Source organism: Hemicordylus capensis, chromosome 1, assembly GCF_027244095.1.
Source record: "Hemicordylus capensis ecotype Gifberg chromosome 1, rHemCap1.1.pri, whole genome shotgun sequence".
Lineage (NCBI taxonomy): Eukaryota > Metazoa > Chordata > Lepidosauria > Squamata > Cordylidae > Hemicordylus > Hemicordylus capensis.
The window spans coordinates 42,900,649-42,923,022 of record NC_069657.1 but is presented as its reverse complement, the minus strand read 5'-3'; the positions used below and the strand labels follow the sequence as shown (position 1 = coordinate 42,923,022).

General features: G+C 42.5%; 1 long non-coding RNA gene across 1 annotated transcript; it reads left to right on the top strand.

Moving 5' to 3' along the window:
• Nucleotides 1–564: 564 nt before the first annotated feature.
• Nucleotides 565–1,334, top strand: LOC128340179 (uncharacterized). Its single transcript, XR_008313509.1, has 3 exons — nt 565–648; nt 986–1,098; nt 1,203–1,334. It is a non-coding gene; the product is annotated as an uncharacterized LOC128340179 (long non-coding RNA).
• Nucleotides 1,335–22,374: the final 21,040 nt, after the last annotated feature.

Here is a 22,374-nt window from a genome sequence, read left to right as displayed (position 1 = left end):
AAACCACAAAACCACATCTTCCTTCCTCCTGTCCTGATGTATCCTCTTTTTCATAAGAGCTCTCTCTCTGCCTCCCAGTCCCTTTGAATACATTTTTAAATTCCCTCCAAAAGTGTTCTCCCCACCCCCACCCCCCACGGCCAATGGGGGTCACTTGTTTTGATGACAACAAGCCAACCAAGAAGCAAGGTGATCTCAAGCCAATCAGAAGTCAGTGCCAGAAAACCAATCAGGAAGGGGGGAAAGCCTGCCAAAATGGCCACTCGAATCATGAATCATGTGAATTGATTTGTGTCCAATTGGGGCTGATTTGATTCAACCTTGAATTAGCCGCTTCATTTAAGGGGTGATTCGTGGTTAAATCCACAAATCATCCCCGATTAGTTGAGAATCAATTTGCACATGAATCAAATGGCACATCCCTAGTCAACACATCCAAATGCAATTTTCAAAAACCAAAGGGGGATTAAGAAAACTAGTTTCTCCACCACCACCCAACCTCAAGAGTTTACTTTAGGTGGAATGAACCAAGAGGAACAAAGTCCCAGCTCATCAACAAGATTTCTTGGAGGACCATTTTATGATTGGAGCCAGGTGTTGACATCCAGATAGATTCCCACCCCAAGTTGGACTGTCTTCTTGCTACAGGTTTTATTCTCTTCACATATTTTTCACCTTTCTGGAACAGTGATTGAGATCAAAAAAGTATATTTTCAGGGGGCTGGACTTAAGCCCAGGGGCCTCCAGTGGCTAAGACTATAAGTTTGCCTGAAGAGTGCCAACATATTATGAATTCCCAACTATGGCTGCTCATTGGACAAGCCTGAAGAATCTCACAGAATGTCAAATCAGTCTCACAAAGCCAGAGTCACAATAGTGACTTTGAACTCTTGAATATAATATGGAGAAAGTAAAATGAAATTTCTTCATTTTCTTTTCAAATGAGTGAGTATTGTCTCAATAACTACATATTTTCCCCAACCAGGTGAATCTCTAAACATTGGCATCAGAGGACTACAATGAGAAGAGCAGGCAGTGGGAATGCGGCATGCAGAATAGGGTAGTATCCAGGTGCTTACCCAGCATCTTTTCTCAAAGGTGTGCTTGCCAATATCAAACAAACACTCAGTAGAAAATTTTACCTATTGCAACTGCTACCCAGTATTTATTATCATCCCCATTTCTCTCCTATTTTGCCACAGGCAACCTAGAGAACCATTTAGCATTCACAGAGGCTTGGCATACTACCAGTGATATGCAAAACACAAGGTCTACTTCAGGAGTGACTAGTGGACCACGAGTGGATCAACAGGGGAGTGGCCATAGCTCAGTGGAAGAGCATCTGCTTTACATACAGAAGGTCACATGTTCAATTCTATGTTTTAGTTAGTAATAAATATCAAACTCTTATTTCTCAGTAAAAGTTGCTTCCTGTTCAATTACTTATACAGGATAAGTAATTTCTCTGCAACAGTTTTGCAGGATATTGACTCTTATCTTCCATGCCAGCCAATGTGATGATGAAACTGGCTTACATACTTTGTAGTGAGCTGCACACCAAGACGGATGCAGCCTCACTACTTGTGGGGCACTTACAGGCCCATTGCCACTCCTAGCACAGGAGGGGGAGGCTCTGTGTTAACAACACTGTAAGGGTATTCACACACGCAGCCTAACCCAGTGAGCTGGAGGCGGGGAGGAGCAACTCTAATGAGAGCAGCCACCATACCTGTGCCGCGGGTCACCCTGGGATGTGGGAGGGGGATGTCCTCTCCCTCCCAATGTCTTCCTTCAGCACACCACTGCTCATCATTTAGGAGAGGAGAGCTGGTCTTGTAGTAGCAAGCATGACTTGTTCCCCTAGCTAAGCAGGGTCCACCCTGGTTGCATATGAATGGGAGACCACATATGAACACCATAAGATATTCCCCTCAGGGAACGGAGCCCCTCTGGGAAGAGCATAGGTTCCAAGTTCCCTCCCTGGCATCTCCAAGATAGGCTGAGAGAGATTCCTGACTGAAACCATGGAGAAGCTGTTGCCAGTCTGTGAAGACAATACTGAGTGAGATAGACCAATGGTCTGACTTAGTTTATGGCAGCCTCCTATGTTCCAGAGGAGAGGATGGCAACTGTTCATCTTCCAGGAAAGTCAGGTGAGTTCCTGCCTTACCCTCAGCCCACCCATCCTCCCTGGAAAGATCATATGCACATCCTCTGTGTGTCAGAGCAGCTGCATCCAGCTCCCAGCATTTCCAGTGGGAGTTGGATGCAGTTGCTGTGATGCACAACATCATTAGTATGGAGCCTTCCCTACCTGCGCTAGGAGCGGTGGCAGTCTGGTAAGTGCTCCACAAGCAGTGAGCCTGCATCACTCTTGGTCCATTCTCAGTGATGTAAGCCACTCTCGGTAATGACTAGAGGGTGGTGGTGGAGATGACAGGGATAGTATAGGAGTGTCTGCCAATTTTACTATATATTCTTCTGAGAAGAGAGGAGAGGAGAGGAGAGCTGGTTAGAAGAGTAGAGCTGGTCTTGTGGTATCAAGCATGACTTGTCCCCTAAGCTAAGCAGGATCTGCTCTGGTTGCACATGAATGGGAGACTACATGTGTGAGCACTGTAAGATATTCCCCTCAAGAGATGGAGCTGCTCTGGGAAGAGCATCTAGGTTCCAAATTCCCTCCCTGGCTTCTCCAAGATAGGGCTGAGAGAGATTCCTGCCTGCAAACTTGGAGAAGCCATTGCCAGTCTGTGTTGACAATGCTGAGCTAGATGGACCAAGGGTCTGACTCATTATATGCAGTTTCCTATATGTTCCTATATATGTTTCTACTTTGCTGCTGGGAATTCATAGGATTGCAACTCTACTCTGCTAATATTAACCTCAGCATGAAGACTACCAAAGTACCAAAACCACACCTTTGGTCTCTCTGTGTGTGTAATATAGAATCATCTACCCCAAAAGTCAAACAGATGAACTGAGATGTAGCATGTGCTCTGCTATAAAAGAAAGCTCCCTCTTTGTCCCTTTAAGCCACAGCTCTCACTACATATTGTGTCACTAATTTATACTCTATCACTTTGCAGTATGCTGTAGTCCCCCCCTCCGCCCCCATGAACCACTTTCAACACTGTTCCAAATGCTGGCATAAAGAATTGTTCATACAGCCACTGAGGAGTACTCTATCCTAAGTGTCTGTAGTTTTCAAATTTTAGACAAGTGTGTTGCTTTCTTTTTGAAACACTTAATGGCTATCCTTTTCAATGCTTGAAGCACCACAATCACTGGTGAAATTATGACAGTGAGTGGTACATGTAAAGGCAAATGTTCCTTCTGATATATGATATATTCTGGTATATATCCTTTCTAAGAGGCAAACTGGCTTCAGACTCTCAGCAACATGTTTCCAATCTTCTAGAGCAGGGCAGCTCAACATCGGCCCTCATGCAGATGTTGGCCTACAATTCCCTTAATCCCTGGCTATTGGCCACTGTGTCTGAGGATTATTTGTTTGTTTGATTTTTAGACTGTCCTTACAAAATAGCTCAGGGCGGTTCACAAACATCAAAGACCCTTTAAAACAATTTAAGAGCACTGGAAGGCCAGTATTATGGGAGTTGTAGTCCAAAAACAGCTGGGAGGCCTAAATTGAGTAGGCCTGTTCTAGAGAATGGGCAGCGCTCAGTTCTTGCGCAACAGCAGATGTGCTAGAGGACTATGGCAGTAGCAGATGGGCTCTTGCTATATTCCTGCAGAGCATCAAAGCACATGTGCTACATTAGGATGTCAGCCTGGGCTCAAGATGTGGGTCGTAATATAGATATGGCTGCTTGGGGAAAATTATGGAAAACTGATTTAAAGTTCACTGCATGTTATACTTTAAAAGAAAGTTATTACAAGATGATGTATAGGTGGTATTTGACACCGAAAAAATTAGCATTAATTTATAAAAATGTTTCTAACAAATGTTGGAAATGTGGACAATGTGAAGGAACTTTTTTTTCATATGTGGTGGTCATGCGGGAAGGCAAAGGCTTTTTGGGATATGATATATAAAGCTGAAGAAAATTTTTAAAATGACATTTCCTAAGAGGCCAGAATCTTTCCTGCTGGGAATAACTCAAGGAGAGTTCTCCAGAAGAAATTTAACATTTTTTATGTATGCAACCACACCGGCTAGAATAGTATATACGCAGAAATGGAAAGACAATAGCATGCTCTCAAAAGAAGACTGTTTGATAAAAATTTTGGAATATGCTGAGATGGCAAAACTTACAGCACTTATAAGGGATGAAAATTTGGAATGTTTCAAAGAAGATTGGGAACCATTTTTACTTTACTTAAAGAACTATTTTTCTAATATGGACCTTTCAGCAGGGTTTGAAAAATAGTAATAACAGCAGGTTGGGTTGGGTAAAATCGAGTAGCAATGTGGAGTACCTATGTTTTGAATTTTTATAGCAATGGTTTATATGTATAGTTAACGTGAACCGCGCAGACAGGTAAGCAGGAAGTCAATATTTACTTAATCAAATAAATGAACGTAGTTGAATTGTAAAGCTATTGTAAAAGCCAATAAAAATTTAAAATGCACATTGGGTTGTCAGCCACTGTGTGTGTGTGTATATATATATATATAATTTTATTTATATGACTGTTATTTTATTTTGTGTGTATGTGTGGGGAAGGGAAGCAATATTGGGATTATACCTGCTTGTGTATTAGATGTGGGCTTAAATTAGATGTATGTATGTATGTATGTATATACCACCCCTCCAAAATGGCTCAAGGTGGTTTACAACAAATAAAAACAATTAAAATCAATTTAACCATTAAAATCAAAACTAAATCAATTAAACAATTAAAATCATTTAAACATTAAAAACATTAACATTAAAATAATTTAAAACCAGCATTAAAAATTTAAAACCATGAATCTAATTAAAAGCCTGGGTGAATAAATGTGTCTTCAGTGCCTTTTAAAAAGTTGCCAGAGATGGGGAGGCTCTTATTTCAATAGGGAGCGCATTCCAAAGTCCAGGGGCAGCAACAGAGAAGGCCTGCTTCCAAGTAGCCAACAAATGAGTTGGTGGGAACTGCAGGTGAACCTCTCTAGATTATCTAAACAGGTGGTGGGGCTCATGGTGAAGAAGACGTTCTCTTAAATACCGAAGGCCTAGGTTGTTTAGGGCTTTATAGATAATAACCAGCACCTTGTATTTTACCCAGAAATGTATTCTAAGCCAGTGTAATTCTTTCAACACAGGAGTGATTTGGTCTCTCTCAGATGATCCAGAGATCAACCTGGCTGCCACATTCTGGACCAACTACAGTTTCCAGACTACATACAAAGGCAGCCCCACATAGAGCACATTGCAGTAATCCAGCCTAGAGGTTACCAGCATATGTACCACCATTTTGAGGTCATTCATCTCAAGAAATGGACACAGTTGGCGAATCAGCCGAAGCTGATTATAAACATCTCTGGCCACCACCTCAACCTGGGACACCAGGGAGAGGTTTGGATCCCTATTCCTTTGTGGGGAGCATGACCCCATCCAGAACTGGCAGATCTATATTGTCTCCCGAGTTCCGACCCCACACAATAAGTACTGTCATCTTATCTGGATTCAGCTTCAGTTTGTTATCCCTCATCCAGCGCATTACTGCCCCCAGGTAGGCATTTAGGGAGGTTATGCCTTCTCCTGATGAGGTTGACATGGAGAAGTAGATTTGGGTGACATCAGCATACTGATAACACCCTGCACCAAATCTCCTGATGATCTCTCCCAGCGGTTTCATGTAGATGTTAAACAACATTGGAGACAATGTGGAGTCCTGAGGGACACTATATGAAAGTTCAGATTTTGAAGAACAACAGTCTCCAAAGGACACCATCTGGAATCTGCCTGTGAGGTAGGAGTGGAAACACTGCAAAGCAGTGCCTTCCACCCCCAAATCCCCTCAGATGTTCCAGAAGGATACTATGGTCAATAGTATCAAAAGCTGCTGAGAGATCCAAAAGGACCAACAGAGTCACTCTCCCTCTGTCAATTCCCAATTGGAGATCATCCATCAGGCCGACCAAGGCAATCTGCAAATGTATGATTTGGTGGGAACAGTTGAAATAAGATGGGAGGGTAAGGGAAAGTTGTATTGTTGTTTTGCTGAAAATTGTATTATTTGGAATGCTATATTATGGCAATATTTAATACATTGTTAGTAAGAGGAAAAAGTTACCCCTGCTAACTTGGCAAAGAGGCACCTTTTAATGTGGTGATTCTTTTTATTTACCAGGGGGAGAGTAACTGGCCATATCCACCCCCAGCACAGTACCTCCAGTGACTGTTGCTGGTGTGTATCTTATGTTTCTTTTTAGATTGTGAGCCCTTTGGGGACAGGGATCCGTCTTATTTATTTATTATTTCTCTGTGTAAACCGCTCTAAGCCATTTTTGGAAGGGCGGTATAGAAATCAAATAAATAAATAAAACCGAATAAAATAAAATGGTAGGCCATTATTAAAAACTAGCTGGGCCGGGCGCAGAGCATCTGTGTCACTAGTTCTCCACTGCCGCCATCTTCTCCCCCACCCACTGCTGTTACTACCATTTTCTTCCCCGCCTGCCTGCCCACTGCTGCTGCCGGCTTCCTCACACCACCATTCACTACTATTTTCTTTGCCCACTGCCATTCACCACCATTCATTGCCATTTTCTTTGCCCGCCAGCCAGTCAGCCAGCCAGCCAGCCAGCCATCTTCGTTTGTTGTCATTTTCTTTGCTGGCCCGCTGGCTAGCCAGCCGCTGCTGCCATTTTCTACCCCCCACCTGTCCCTGTTGCTATCCAGCAGCTGCTCACGAACTCTTGCGAGAGCTGCCACACATGCGATTATTGATGGCTATGTCTTAGAGAAATATCTATGAAGATTGATTCCTCTCCTCTACAATCAGGAACATCTTTCAACCAGTAACAGTTGCATTTCAACTGACCTTAACCATCACAGGCTCCTCCTCCCTATCTGCATATGGAATCCCCACTGCCTAATCAGGTGCTTCTGCTCGCGAACTCTTGCAAGAGCTGCTGCACATGGGACTAGTTATTGGTATGCCTCAGAGAATTATATAGAGAGAGATGTGAATTGCCTTGAGTGCATCAGCAGAAAGGTGGTGTGTTTGTCTTTCTATCTAAACGAATGAATGACACATATGCTGCCCGTCACTTCTCCATTCTGAACTACTCCACAACTTTTTTCTAAACAAGAGTTTGGCCTTACAGGCATATGTTTGAAACCACACAGAGAGGGAAAGCAATTTGGAATAGAAAATCAACAAGCAAAGAAAGAGTTAACCACACAGACAGCTTCTCTGCTATCTTGTCCAGTTCTAAAATGGCCTCTCCCCCCCCCCCGGGTTCCCCCATATATTTGCATTTTTAATTAGTCCCTGAAAGGTAGCTTCCAGTGCAAAGCAGCCTGTAACAGATTCTGCTGTCCTGTTCTAAAAGATAATGGGCATAACTTTACTGTTCTTCCTTCCTTTATTCTGTGCTTTCAGTTTATGATTAACATGATTTATGGATGGATACTTCTGTTTTTATCAAACCAATCACCATTTTTTCCTATCTCAGAATCTAACAGAAGCTAGGAGTTTAATTTTTCCTTTGCTATTCACAGATCCTTCATTTTGTCAAGACAAACCTCTCTGTCACCACATTTCCTTCCATTTGTAGAATAATAGCTCCACAGTCCACCCCTTCCACTTTCCCCCTTTCTCTTTCTTCTCCTCTGCCTTTCGTTCTGCACTCTGATCTTTGAAGAGGATTGTACAAAGTGTGTTATCTTTATGGATTTCAAACACCCAACGCTCCTTGGGAAGATCTGAGCTGCTTGATCTCATTTCTGTGTTTTTCTACTCATCACTCTTCCTCCCCTTTTGTGCTTTTCATTTCCTTTTCTAATATAGTTAACAAGACCCTATTTTCCAGCTTCTTTGTTCCTCTCTTAATCCTATTCTTATATTCCTCTCATATTCTTATTTAACCCCACAGATGCCTCTTACTAGATATATTTTTAAATGTTACCCTAATATATAGCAACTGATTTTCTAAATGACTCCTTTAAAAAAAATCATTCCTTGAATGATGTTCAAGGGTCTGGAAATGAAATACAGAAATCTTTAATGTTTAATTTATCAGAATAGTCATGAGGAATTAAATACCACTACATATGAACAAGTGTATATCTTTCCAACATAGAACCAATGTGGTGTAGTTGGACTGGGGAGATTTAAGTTTGAATCTCTATTCGGGTTATAAAACTCACTGGGTGACTTTTGATCAGCCACAACCTAACCTACTTCACAGGGTTGTTGTGAAGATAAATGGGGGGTAACTCTCTCCTTGTATGCCACCGAGAGCTCCCTGGAGGTGGGATATGAATGAATGAATGAATAAATGAATGAATGAATGATCACAGTTGATAACAACACTGGTGGGTAACTTATAAAACAACCATAAACAGCCTCGATATCCTAACTTCAGAATCCATTGAAGTACTCCTTATTTGATTGACTGATTGATTGCATCTCTATACGGCCTGATATAGGAATCTCCAGGCTTACACATTATAGTGTATAGTGTATGTACATTATTGCATATAGTGTACATAGGAGTGGGGTATATTTTCCCTTTAGTTTTATCCTGCAATATATTTTGAAGAATTTAAAGGCCATATGGGCAGGCACAATTGCACAGTCCTTATCAACCAATCATGGCCTCCAGTTTCGGCCAGTGATGATTTCATGGTAAGAACCTGTGATACTGATTCTTGGGCAATTCCAAGGGTAATAGCAACAGATTAGCACTTTTTCAACAGCTGTAGCCATAAGCAAATTCTCTGGTTGATATTATATATATGCTCTAGCAAGATAACATCTCCCACCATAAGGCCTTTATTAAACTCTTAAATAATAAAGATAATGCCTGAAATGTGGAAAATATGTCAGCAATGGAATTAGAATTTTTGTATATTGTTTCTGATTCCATTACTGATGTATTTTACACATTTCAGACACAATCCATAATATTTAAGGGTTTTGTAAAAATATGGCCTTATAGTAGGAGATGTTCTTTTGCCAGTGGGTATATATAGTATTAACTTGAAATTCTGCTTATGGGTTGAAAAGTCATTGAAAAAGTGGTAACATGCCTGATTATTACCCTTGGAATTTCCTCCTTGTAGTTGAGGGCCTGCTTTACTCAGCAGTGCAGTAAAGCCCATGAAAAAGCAGCCACAGCATACTTCCAGATAGAAGATTCCTAACTGTTACCTCATTTGCTCCTTAGATGCTGATCTACCCACTGAGCCTAATACCTTTTACACTGACATTAATGTTGTATGGACAGTACACCCCCCTCCCCTACTATCCCTGTATTACAAGGCCAAGCTTCAGTCTTTATCTTTGTGTGAAGTAAAATCGGGGGTTCAGAGCACAGCTTTTTATATAAAAATAAATAAATAAATTTGGAGCTAGCTATCTAGTGAGCTGGCTGTCTAGTGATGCTACCAAACAGCATAATGTGGAACTTCATGTGCAAATTGAAATCAGTTTGGTTCTCTTGGGCATTTTAAATGCTTAAGAAAGGTCGTTGCTGTTGTCTTCTGTATGTTCATAAGTTAAGTTTTATTGTTATTTTAGCTGTGATATACTTGCATAGACAACACTGTATCACCTCAGCTGACATTTTAGGCAGAAGTGTGATAATAAATGAAACAATTGCAGTAACTTGTCACATGCTCTGGAGCAACTTCCTTTTTATCTGTGTAAGCTGCCCAGTTAGATTTCAAATCAAGGTCCCCATTTTGGGGGCTCTTGCTCCTTACTTCCTGCCCCACACTCTGTTCTGACTGCCACAGTGAAGGTCTTGAATGATCCTAATTAGAATGCTATGCTAGTCAGCTGAGCTGACCCAAAAGACTAATCCCAGAACAGCAGACCCTATGAACCTTGAGTCTCAGGACTAGCTCCTCAGTCTAAGAAACTTGTTGGTACTGGTTGCATTCAAATGTAATGCGGAACCGGAATGGAAGGGGCCAGACATTCTCCAAATGTTACATGTGAATGCGTGCAACTGCAGTTCCATGTGGTGATGTACTTGAGGTTTCAATTTTCTGAATCAAATCTGAACTCTTGGGTTGTAGTGAATTTTGTCACCGCAGCCTGAGGTTAGATGCAGCCTGTGTTGCGTCTGAATTCAGAGCTGCAGACTGTGTCCCTTCAACTGGAGTTGAGGGAGGAGTTGAGGGAGGAAGCGCCTCCCTCAACTATGGCTATGATTTGCTGTGTGGACTGACCTTCATACAAGAAGGAAGCCCACAGAGCCACTTCTCCCTCCTCTCTGCAGTCTCGCTGACTGCAGAGAGGGTGTTCTCTGTTATGTCCAAATTCAGATGGGAAAGTGGGGGGAGTGGAACCACGGGTTCACGTAATGTGTGAATGCGGCCAGTGTGTTGCCTAGCTATTGTGCTCTTCCTGATTTCTCTCTCACATCATCTTGACATCATGCCTGCTTCTGGCCCTTCCATTCTGGTACTGCTGTTCCCAAACTTGATATTCTGCTTGACTCTGCCTATTGCTCCAGTCTCTGACACCTCAGATCCTGATCTGCCTTTTCTTGGAACTATACCAAGGCTGTTTCTGCTTATTGTCTCTGCCCTCTGAGTTGACAGCCAACTGCCCTGGATCTCAGCTAATGTTGCCAGTCCTGTATGTACAGTAGTACATATGCTGGTACTAGATAACTGCAATGCGGTCTATGTGGGGCTGTCTTTGTACGTACTCCGGAAACTACAGTTGGTTGGTCTCTAGGTCATCTAGGAGATACCATGTTACTTCTGTATTGAAAGAACAACACTGGCTGCTGATACATTTCTGGGCAAAATACAAGGTGCTGGTTATTACCTATAAAGCCCTAAACAGCTTAGGCCCTGGGTATTTAAGAGAATGTCTTCTTCACCATGAGCCCCACTGCCTGTTAAGATCATCTGGAGAGGTTTGTCTGTGGTTGCTGACAACTCAGGAATGGGCTTTCTCCATTGCTGCCCCTGGACTTTGGAATGTTGTCCCTGTTGAAATAAGAGCTTCACCATCTTTGGTAACTTTTAAAGGGGCGCTGAAGATACATTTATTCACCCAGGCTTTTAATTAGATTCATGGTTTTAAATTTTTAATGTTGGTTTAAATGATTTTAATATTTAAATGATTTTAATTGTTTAATTGATTTAGGTTTTTTTTTGTTTTTAATTGATTTTAATTGTTTTTATTTCGATGTAAACTGCCCTGAGCCATTTTGGGAAGGGTGGTATACAAACAAACAAACAAACAAACAAAAATACAAGACTGGTCTGGAGTCTCCAGGAATTGGCATCACACTTCAGGTGATTACTGAAAGCATCCTGGAGACATTAATGTCTTGATGTTGTGAAAAATATTGGAGGGGGGGGGGGAGAAGAAACAAACCCTCCAGTAATAGCTTCAGTCAGGGTTGGTAACTCTAGTCTGAACACTCAGTAGCCCGGGGTAGTCCATAATCTCATAGTTGATTCTTTTCTATATCTCTTCCATCACATCAAGCAACAGAAAGCAGGAATAGTCTGGCATATCATATCATTTTAAACTGCACTGCACCCTTTGCAGCAGCCATTAGAGGCAATTCCTTGTTGCAGAGAAATTACTTTTCCTCTATAAGTAATTGTACAGGAAGCAACTTTAACTGAGAAACAAGTTTGATACTTATTACTAACTAAAACATAGGCTAAGAAAACAATAAACAGGCTATTGTATGCAAATAGAGAGAGAACCTCTGAGTCTGAAATTGAAGACAGCAAGTAAGAAGCAGACAAACAAACAGTGACTCCACCCCTAAGGCAGTACATAGAGACAAAACTTACAGATAAGCATGTCTAATACAAGTACTGAGGTAATGCTATGGCAAAATCCCAACATACCTGTCACTTACCTCCAACTCGAGAGAACATTTCAAAGTACAAGCCAATTGAATTTGCTAGACTTTTTTGCAGACAGAAGTTTAATGTTTGAGATTGCCATCAACTCACAGAATTTAAAAATTATGTAGTTTGTTTGGCCTTCTGGCATATTATTAGCTAGCAGGACACATCTTTCAGTCAAACATAAAGCCCAACATATTATGTTCTCCTGGAATAGAGAATATATTCTCTATTCTAGGAGAATTCTATTCCAGGAGAAGCTACATCACACATGTAGCTGTGGAGTTGAGCTACATCTAGATGGGCAGCCACCAGATAACATTAATTGCCCATTATCTCTTGCCACTGTTCTTTTGGAATATCTTTCCCAAACATTGACCATTTGTTCACAAAGGACAACAAATTTTGCTGGATGTTTCCAAATGATGCTTTTAGAATACAAAACTGACAGAGACATTTACAAAGTTCTGTACCAAATGGCTCACTCCCCAAAGTTACAAGTAAACATGTAATTTCTTGGGCACTCTGTTCCAGCTAATAATTTATGAGAATATGAACAAAGCTGCACTGACAAACTCTCTGGCTGGTCAAAATACAAATCCAGCCTAATGTCTGGCTGTCAGATTCCAAAATAATGTACATTTTTCTCCCAACAAATCAAACAGCCCTGTTTTCTCCCTTAGGCAACCTTTTCTTTATTACTGTCTACAGCTGTCTGCTGAGCCAACGTTTCACATTGGTACAATGACCTAGTAGTATACTACTGTAAATTCCCCAAGCTTATTTGCCCTGCCTTCGGAACACTGAATGTTAGTGGAGGAAGGGGCTTTATTTTTATTGTAACAATAAATTATCCTTATGAGAAGACTAAATCCTTTGATAGTAACAGTAGTTGATAGCTGAGTATACCTGAACTCAAAATAACATGTGAATCACTTTCCTGGTGTACAGAGCTGGACCTGTGTACACTATACACTCTTTGTATGAATGTTCAACATAAAGTCTGAACAGGGCTTCTGTTATGAGGGGCCAAAGTTTTGATCTGTAAAACTGGAATAAGTGTGTGTGTGTGTGTGTGTGTGTGTGTATTTGTGAAGGATCTGTTCAAATAACTTTTGCCCAATTCCATCAAGCATGCTCTCTGCATGTGGAAGCAGGCTTCTGCATGTGTTTTCTTGCCTGAATGCAAAATTGCTTAGAAAAACAGCACCATTAGAGTGTTTATTAGGCAGGAGGGGCATGAGTGACAGAGTGGTGGCAGTACTGCCTCTCTGCTTTCCCCACTGTAAGCATGAGCGCCATCAGGCTGATAACACCTGAATAGGTTTCATGTGACCCTCAGTTCCGTTCCTATCCAGCTCTCCAGGTTCTAGAGCTGGTAGTCCATATGACAATCGATAAAAGTCATTTCTTTCTCAGCAAGCTTTCAGCAAGCATAACTTGTCCACTTCGGGCAAACATATTGGTAATTATTTCTCTTTGTTTTGGATGTCTTGCGATGTATTCTTTGTGGCCCTGCTTGAACCTCAGTGCATCCTTCCATCTCACTTGGTGTTACTAATCAGCCTCCCTCTCATCTTGGAAACTTTGGTCTCTGACCTAAAGAAGGCCAAGTATAGCTCTGTGCATAGACAAAAACTTGATTGCAAGAGGGGAGCAAGTCTCCAGACTTGTCAAATAGCTGTACAATACAAAGAGGAACCAGTGCAATGCCACCTAAGAAAAGATGACACACCGACCCTGAATGCCTTCCTAATGTAAGGTGGCCATTCTAGTGCTGCTCTATAACCTTTCAGTTATAACATTGTTGATGGGTTAGACTGTTGACTTGTTTTTTGTTTTTTGTTTAATTTATTTATATTTTAATTGTATTCTGCCCCCCTTGTTGTGCTGGTCATAGACCGTAATAAACTTTGATTGATTGACTGATCACATAGCACTTAAATGTTACAAACTATGACAAATAGCAATACCAAATTACAGAGGTGGTCTTGGACTCTTGGTCCTGGAAGAAAAGAAAAACAAATCTAAGTGTCGCATGGATTGACTACAAGAAAGCCTTCGACTCATTGCCTCACAAATGGATACTAAAATGTTTAGAAACAACTGATGTCAGCAAAAACATCCAGATATTTATTTTAAAAAAGCAATGAGCATGTGGAGTACACAGTTAACAATCAATGGCGAGACACTTGGACAGGTTAGCATTAGAAGAGGTATTTTCCAAGGAGACTCATTATCCCCTCTGTTGTTTGTAATCGCCATGACCCCACTTTAACAAATACTAAACAGGCCTCAGATACCAAACATCTAAAACATCAAGTAAAATCAACCATCTGCTTGCTGTACATGGATGATCTGAAGTTGTATGGAAAGTCCGAGTCAGAAGTCGAATAACTGCTAAACACTGTCCACATATTCAGTAGCGCTATAGCAATGGAGTTTGGACTAGACAAGTGTGCTGCATTAATAATGAACAGAGGGAAAATAAGAAAAACAGAAGGAATAGAACTGCCCAATGGAAGCAACATCAAGAACCTGGAAGAGAAAGAACATGACAAATACTTGGGCATTTTCCAGGCTGATAACATTGCACACACTGAAGTTAAAAGAAAAATTGGAAGTGAATACATCAGGAGAGTTAGAAAAATCCTCAAGTCCAAACTCAATGGTGGGAACACCATACAAGCCATAAACACCTGGACTATACCTATTATTAGATACATTGCAAGAATAATAGACTGGACACAGACAGAGCTAGAGACACTAGAAGTAAGGCCAGGAAAATAATGACCATTAATCATGCTCTGCACCCCCGCAGTGATAGGCTATACTTCCCTTGCAGCTCAGATGGAAGAGGTATGCTGCAAGTCCATCAAACAGCAGAGGAGGAGAAAAGAGGCCTTGAAGAATATATCAAGGACAGTGAAGAAGATGCACTCAAAATGGTCAATAATGCGAAATTATTAAACACCAATAAAACAAAGCAGGCCTACGAGAAAGAACAAGTCAAGAAACGAGCAGAAAAATGGAAAAATAAGCAACTGCATGGTCAATATTTGCACAATATAACTGGAAAATCAGACATTGCCAAGACCTGGCAATGGCTTAAGAATGGCAACTTGAAGAAAGAAATAGGGGGTTTAATACTGGCTGCACAAGAACAGGCACTAAGAACAAATGCAATAAGAGCAAAAGTCGAAAAATCCCCAACCATCAGCAAGTGCCACCTTTGTAAAGAAGCAGATGAAACCGTGGACCACCTAATCAGCTGTTGTAAAAAGATTGCACAGATTGACTACAAACAAAGGCATGACAAGGTAGCAGGGATGATACACTGGAACATCTGCAAAAAATACAAGCTACCTGTAGCCAAAGATTGGTGGGACCATAAAATTGACAAAGTTGTAGAAAATGAAGATGCAAAAATATTATGGGACTTCTGACCACAAACAGACAAACATCTGCCACACAATACACCAGATATCACTGTAGTCAAGAAGAAAGAAAAACAAGTCAAAATAATCGACATAGCAATACCAGGGGATAGCAGAATAGAAGAAAAAGAAATATTAAAAATCACCAAATACAAAAATCTACAAATTGAAATTGAAAGGCTGTGGCAGAAAAAGACCAAAATAATCCCAGTGGTATTTGGCGCCCTGGGTGCAGTTCGAAAAGACCTTGAAGAGCACCTCAACACCATAGGGGCCACAGAAATCACCATCAGCCAATTACAAAAAGCAACTTTAATGGGAACAGCCTATATTCTGCAATGATATCTATAATAATAACAGCAGCAATATTGATAATAAAATTTAGCCATCCTAGGTCCTTGGGAAGGACTAGATGTCTGGATAAAACAAATCAGTCAATAACACCTGTTTGATTGTGTAAACAACAATAACCATATAGTAATAATAATAACAGTAATGTCTAAGAGCCAGCCAAATGGGCTGGTTTGGGCAGTAAGGGAGGCCGGCGGGGGGAACCTCCATGGACCCCTTCCCCCACTGGCTTGAGCAACTCCCCCAGAGGGGGTAAGTTAAAAAAATTAAATTTTTAAAAATCTTTAACACCCCCCCCAGACTGAACTGAACCAGGGGGGTTTCAGGGGGTGCTGGACTGAACTGGCCTGATTCAGTTCAGGTCTGGTTCAGACTTGAACTGAACCAGACCAGCTGGTTCAGACTTGAACTGAACCAGACCAGCTGGTTAAGACCCCTACCTGGCATCTAAAAGAACTAAGTGATGGAGCCAGCTGAACTTCGCTGGGGAGGCTATTCCATCAACGGGGTGCAATCAATGAAAGGGCCACCTGCCTCACCTTGTTTAGAGGTGAAGCAGGTGCCTCATCTGCCTCACCTTAGAGGAGGGCCACCAAATAAGATCTTAAAGTTCAGGTTGGGACATATTGGGCATGGTGTTCTCTCAGGTAATCCAGTCTCAAGCCATTTAGGGCTTTAAAAGTTAAAACTAGCACCTTGAATTGGGCCTGGAAATGGACTGGGAGCCAGTGCAGCTGACAAAGCCCTGGTGTAATATCCTCAAAACGTCCAGTCCCAGTTAATAATCTTGCAGCCCTATTTTGTACCAGCTGCAGTTTCTGGACCATTTTCAAAGATAGCCCCACATTCAGTGTACTGCAGTAATCTAAGCGAGAGGTTACCAGAGCATGAGTAACGGTGGCCAAGCTATCTCTGTCCAGGTAAGGTCCCAGTTGGCATTTCAGCCAAAGCTGATAAAAGGCACTCTGAGCCACAGAGGCCACAAAAGATCCCTTTCATGTTGGGACCCATCTGAATTCCCATCTACACCTCCCCTCTAGATTCTGTGCTGGGAAGTTCCCCATTGTCATCTTTTCTCTCAAACCCCAACACAAAGTATTGTGGGAGAGAGGTGGCACTATCTGCCTCCTACTGCCCAGAAGCCTGCCCAACTGAAAGCCTGTTGTGTGTTTAGACTCGTCCCCCTTAAGCTGAATTACTGGGCTGCTGATGTTCCCTCACTCCCCTTCTTTATCTCCCTGGAGTTGCTGTCATTCCTTGAAGAACCAAGGCTGAGTTAAGGTTGTCAACTGCCACATTTTTATGATGTGCTTCTGCTTTGTACCAAAGAAACTTTGAGGCTATTCTCAAACACAGTGGAAACCGGGCTAAGGGAGTCCAGCCTGGTTTCCACTGCACGTGAGAACCACCGGGAGATATGTGGCTCCCGGTGGCAAACCCTCTTGGCTAGCCCAGCACTTAACCCAGGTTTCGGGCGCAGTAGCACCCAAAAGGTGAGTTAACTGCTTGTGTGCCACTACAATGCGGCTCTGCGCCGCAACGACTCATGAGCAGCCTCCCGACCAGGAGGCTACAACAAGCCTCCTGGCATCAGGAGGCTCCTCAAAAGGCACCACACACTGTGGGACTTCTGGGGGCTGGGAGGCCCACGTACCCCACTGCCCCAACTGGCTCCATGATGGAGATGGTAATTGTCTGGGCAGCTGATCCGGCTGCCCAGGGAGGGCTCCCTGCTCATCTGTGGGGAGATCGGGTAAAACTCGTTCTCTATGCAAACCCCAAAGAAATAAAAAGGCTCTACACACAATCTGGGTGTAGACCCAGATTGTGTGTAGAGCCTTTTTATTTCTTTGTTGCCAAAAGCTTTGCCTCTGAGTCTTCTTGTTCTTCTGGGGTACCCTAATGTTGTCCTGCTTCTGTCTAGACTGCGATCTATTCCATTATTCATGTGTGCACATTTGGTTTTGAGTCACTTGCCCCACTTTGACCCAAAAGTATAAATAGAAATGCGAGTAGTATACATATGTGTGAGCAAGAATGATAACGCCTGGCACTGCTACATCATGTGCACATAACCCACCTGATTCCCAGCTGTTTTGCCATGCTTGTCTTACATACAATGATGCTGTAGTTGCATTAGTATAAGCCATTTCTGATTTAGATAGGATGCCTGCACTAGGAATCTTTCCCATGCCTTTGTCTGAAGCATGATGTTTATGAACAACAATAAGAAATACTTATATACCACTTTTCAACAAAAAAAGTTTCCAAAGCAGTTGAGAGAGAGAGAGAGAGAAATAAATAAATAATATGGATCCCTGTCCCCAAAGGGCTCGCAATCTTAAAAATAAAATAAGATAGACACCAGCAACAGCACCAGGAACACCGCCTAGAGATTTCTATATTAGGTGGCATAGAAATTCAATAAACAGTCACTGGAGGTACTGTGCTGCAGCTGGATAGGGCCAGTTATTCTCCCTCTGCTAAATAAAGAGAATCACCACATTAAAAAGGTGCCTCTTTGCCCAGGTAGCAGGGGTTTAACAATGGTAGGTGGTAATCCTTGCTAGCCTAATGAGAAAACATTGCATATACTAATAGCATAGCCTTTCAGAATTAGGAAATTCCACCCTACACAGGAACACAGAACATAGGAAGTTGCCATATACCGTGTCAGACAACTGGTCCATCTATCTCAGTACTGTCTACACAGACTGGCAGCGGCCTCTCCAAAGTTACAGGCAGGATTCTCTCAGCCCTATCTGGACATCCCAAGGAATGCAAGCATGCTGATTCTCTTCCTAGAGAGGCCCTATCCCCTAAGGGTAATATCTTACCGTGCTCATATGTAGTCTCCCATTCAAATGCAAACCAGGGTAGGCCCTGCTTAGCAAAGGGGACAATTCATGCTTGCTACCACAAGACCAGCTCTCCCACCTATGCTCTTATGTCACATAGTACTAAATGTATATAAGAAGTGAGCCACAGAATCTTCATTCCCTCACTTTAGATGTTTACAAATACATTGTGCTGAGGTTGTTGATTTTCAAACCTAGCTTTATGTTTGGTAAAACAAAATACTTGAGTCAACCACTTATCTGAATCTTTTTCAGCCTACTCTGGCAAAACTTCCATCTACATATTCAGCCATTCGATGAGTAACCTGCCAAAGTACTCTGTAGTTAATTACCTTATTTTATGTCCTTTAATATTCTTTGTTCCTACGGGATTGTTTACTGCCCTGAATAAAATTATATGATCCATGCAGGAGATCAAGGAATAAAAAACAGAGCAGTGAAATTAATGTATATGTATCTATACACAGCTGAAGAAATATGGATGGACATTTTGATGGGTCACAAAATGAATTAATATTAATAACAGGACAGCCATGATTGTTACACTAAACTATTCTCTCAAAGCATCAAAGAGCCCAGAGGCAGAAAATCACTTGGCACTGTCCATTCCATTCTCTTTCAGGATCTTACCAGGGTTGACCACCTGAATTATTTTGAATGTTTATGACCATAAGTCTTTAAATATCTACTGCAGCTGCTGGAATACCTCAGCAAGAAAGCAGCATTTGAATTTAAAGTGCAAGTGCTTTACTCCCTGTATCACCAAGGCAACTTCCAAGCTGAAGGACCTCACATGTGTCTGCTGTGCTATAGCACCAGGGGTATTGCTATAATTGAGTGGATGGGTACAAAGAACCCAGGCCCCCAGGTCCTGATGGCCCCCTAGCTCCACTCCTCCCTATTTTCTTCATTACCTCCCTTGCTCTGAGGGACCGCTAGGGTGAGGGGCAAACATGGGCCCCCTCTCCCCTAGCTATGCCCCTGTATAGCACCATCATTATAGCATCTGGGGCTTGTACTGCAACCCTTCCGTCCATGTAAACTGAGGAACCAATAGAGGCCTAACTCTGCAATACACTTGCTTCAGGTTTGATTCCACATTCTGAGCAAGTTCCCTTGAGTAGCAACACAAACTGCCTTGCCTTGCTCAGTATCTTGCCGCTAACTCATCCTTGACCAGAACTTCTGCCTCCTGCCCTTTGATCCTTACCAGCCTGCTTTGAAAACAGACCTCTCCCAGCTATAGCCTGCTTCAGAGTCTAGCCAAAGCCTGACAAAAATTTGCTTTCCCATTCAGCCATGTCGGCAGCTGCAGTAAAAATATCAAACACATCTTGGGCGGCATTCATGGTATTTTTGTGTGCATCCTTCAGCTGCAACCAGAGATAGAGGTTATTCACACAATCGAAAACTGTGTTCTACCTGGGTTTGGGAACTGTGTGTACTGCCAATTTTTGATTGTGTGGAAGCAAGGTTAGAGGAAAACCTGGGTAGAAGTGATTGTGTAGAAGCAAGGTAGGAGAAAAAGCTACCCAGGTTTTCCTCTAACCTTGCTTCCACACAATCAAAAATTGGGAGTACACACAGTTCCCAAACCTGGGTAGAACACAGTTTTCGATTGTGTGAATGACCTCATAATGTCTTGAGCACTTAGGAGCCTTTATTTTCATTTTAGCAGGTGGGTAAGTCTGATGTCAGACACACTCAAAGCAAGCCTGGTTTTGTATCCTAGTTCTCAGAACCCACTGCATTCACTCTGGGAGTCGAAGGATTCTGTATCGTCATAGAAAATTGCATTAGGTTAGAATTCTTCTGTAAGCCTCCCGACATCCAAACCTTTTCAGATGGGAAAGTGTATGCTGAAAATGAACTGCAGTTTTCAGTGCTTTAGCAGCCCTCAGTCCCTTTAAAAGTCAATTGACTATTGTCGGGCAATTAGTATCACCAATCTTTACACAGCATGAGGCAACATTGTTTCCAAAAAATGGAATTAGTTTACGGGCTTAAACCCTCCCCACTCCAAACACAGATGTCGTTGTAAATTTAATAGTAGAAAGTGACAACAATCGCCTTAATATTATGTTAATTCCTCTTCTACTGTGTATGAAACAGTCAAATAATTTCTTATTTAAGCTTTTAGTGATCTCACAGAACTCTCACATACAGCCTTCCCCGAATGCTTATGATGAATAATATCCACGTAAGGTCCCTGAACATGAAAGTCTTGCATTTATTTATATGTCTTTAAGAGGTTTTTATCTTGCCTCTCCTGCAGATTGCAGCCCAAGGTGGCTTACAATAAAAAGATGGAATATAATAATAATAATAGAAGTAAAGCAGTAATGCCTATAAACCAAACTGACAAAGCAATAGAGCAGAAGCCTCCACACATTACAAATGTTGGCAAGAATGCATTGGTGTAGTGCAAGGGTGCACAACTCACACATCCCAGTGGGCCAGAAACAACCATGACAGTGTGTGTGTGTGTGTGTGTGTGTGTGTGTAAGGGGGGCGGCTTTGAAGTCAATTTTCAGTGCATTGATTCAGTGCATTGATTCAGTAAAGATAAATGTTAAAGCAATTACTAGTTAGTTGTGGGTCCTTCTCTCCCCACAGGGGCCCACAGTTTTAACCAAGGATAGTGGCCAGAAAACAAGACCTGTCCTTGCTCAGTCAGTGGGCACCAGCCCCACACAAATGCCAAATTTGGGGGGAGGGTCCTGCTGCTGGCTACCTGGGCCATCAAAAATCTGGCCCCCAGGTCTTAAGTTGTGCAGGGCTGGTATAGTGAGAGAGCAGCTAGGGATGTGCACAAAACTGGTTTGCCTGGTTCGGTTCAAATCCCAACCAGATTTGAACCACATCAGGCATGTATGGTTTTGCCCCCCGTGAATGGGGCCCTTGGTTTGGTTCAAATTCGAACCACTTCAGGCCTGGTTCGGGGGTGCCAGGTGACATTAAATTTTGTTTTTAAAAATTTGACGTACCACTGCCGAGGGCTTCGGTAACTGCTGCAACTGGGGGGGGTGTCCTCTGGTAGCTCCCCCTCCCCCACTGGACTCCCCCGAGTCTCCACAGGCCTGTTCAGCTGGTTTCAGGGCTGTTTTGGCCCTCGGCATGCATACAGCCATTTCTGGGCCACCACGAATGTGCTCAGACCATTTGCATGACTTGAGTCACAATCCCAGTCATTCAAATGGCTCACGTGCATGCATGGCTAAAGAATGGCTGCCATGTGCACAAACAGAGCAAAAAATGCCCCAAAACAGGCTGAACAGGCCCGTGGAGACTCAGGGGGAGGCCAGAGGGGGGAGGGTGAGCCACCAGAGACCCTTCCCCCCATGGCTGCAGCAGCACCCCACTAGGCTACCAAAGCCATCGGTGGCAGTAAGTCAAACTTTTAGAAACAAACTAATGTCACCCAGCACCCCCGAATGGGGCCCAAACCAGCCTGGGGGGGGGTATGGCTCGACCTCAAGCCAAACTGGACCTGGTTCAGTTTGAGGTCAAGCCCTCAAACCAGCTCAAGAGCGATCCCATTCACACATGCCTAAGAGCAGCCTAACAGAACTTTCCAGCTAACTGCACCAGTTCATCAGATGAAGATAGGAAGCTGCCATATACTGAGTCAGAGCAATGGTACATCTAGCTCAGTATTGTTTACACAGACTGGCAGTGGCTTCTCCAACGTTATAGGCAGGAGTCTCTTCAGCCCTAACTGGA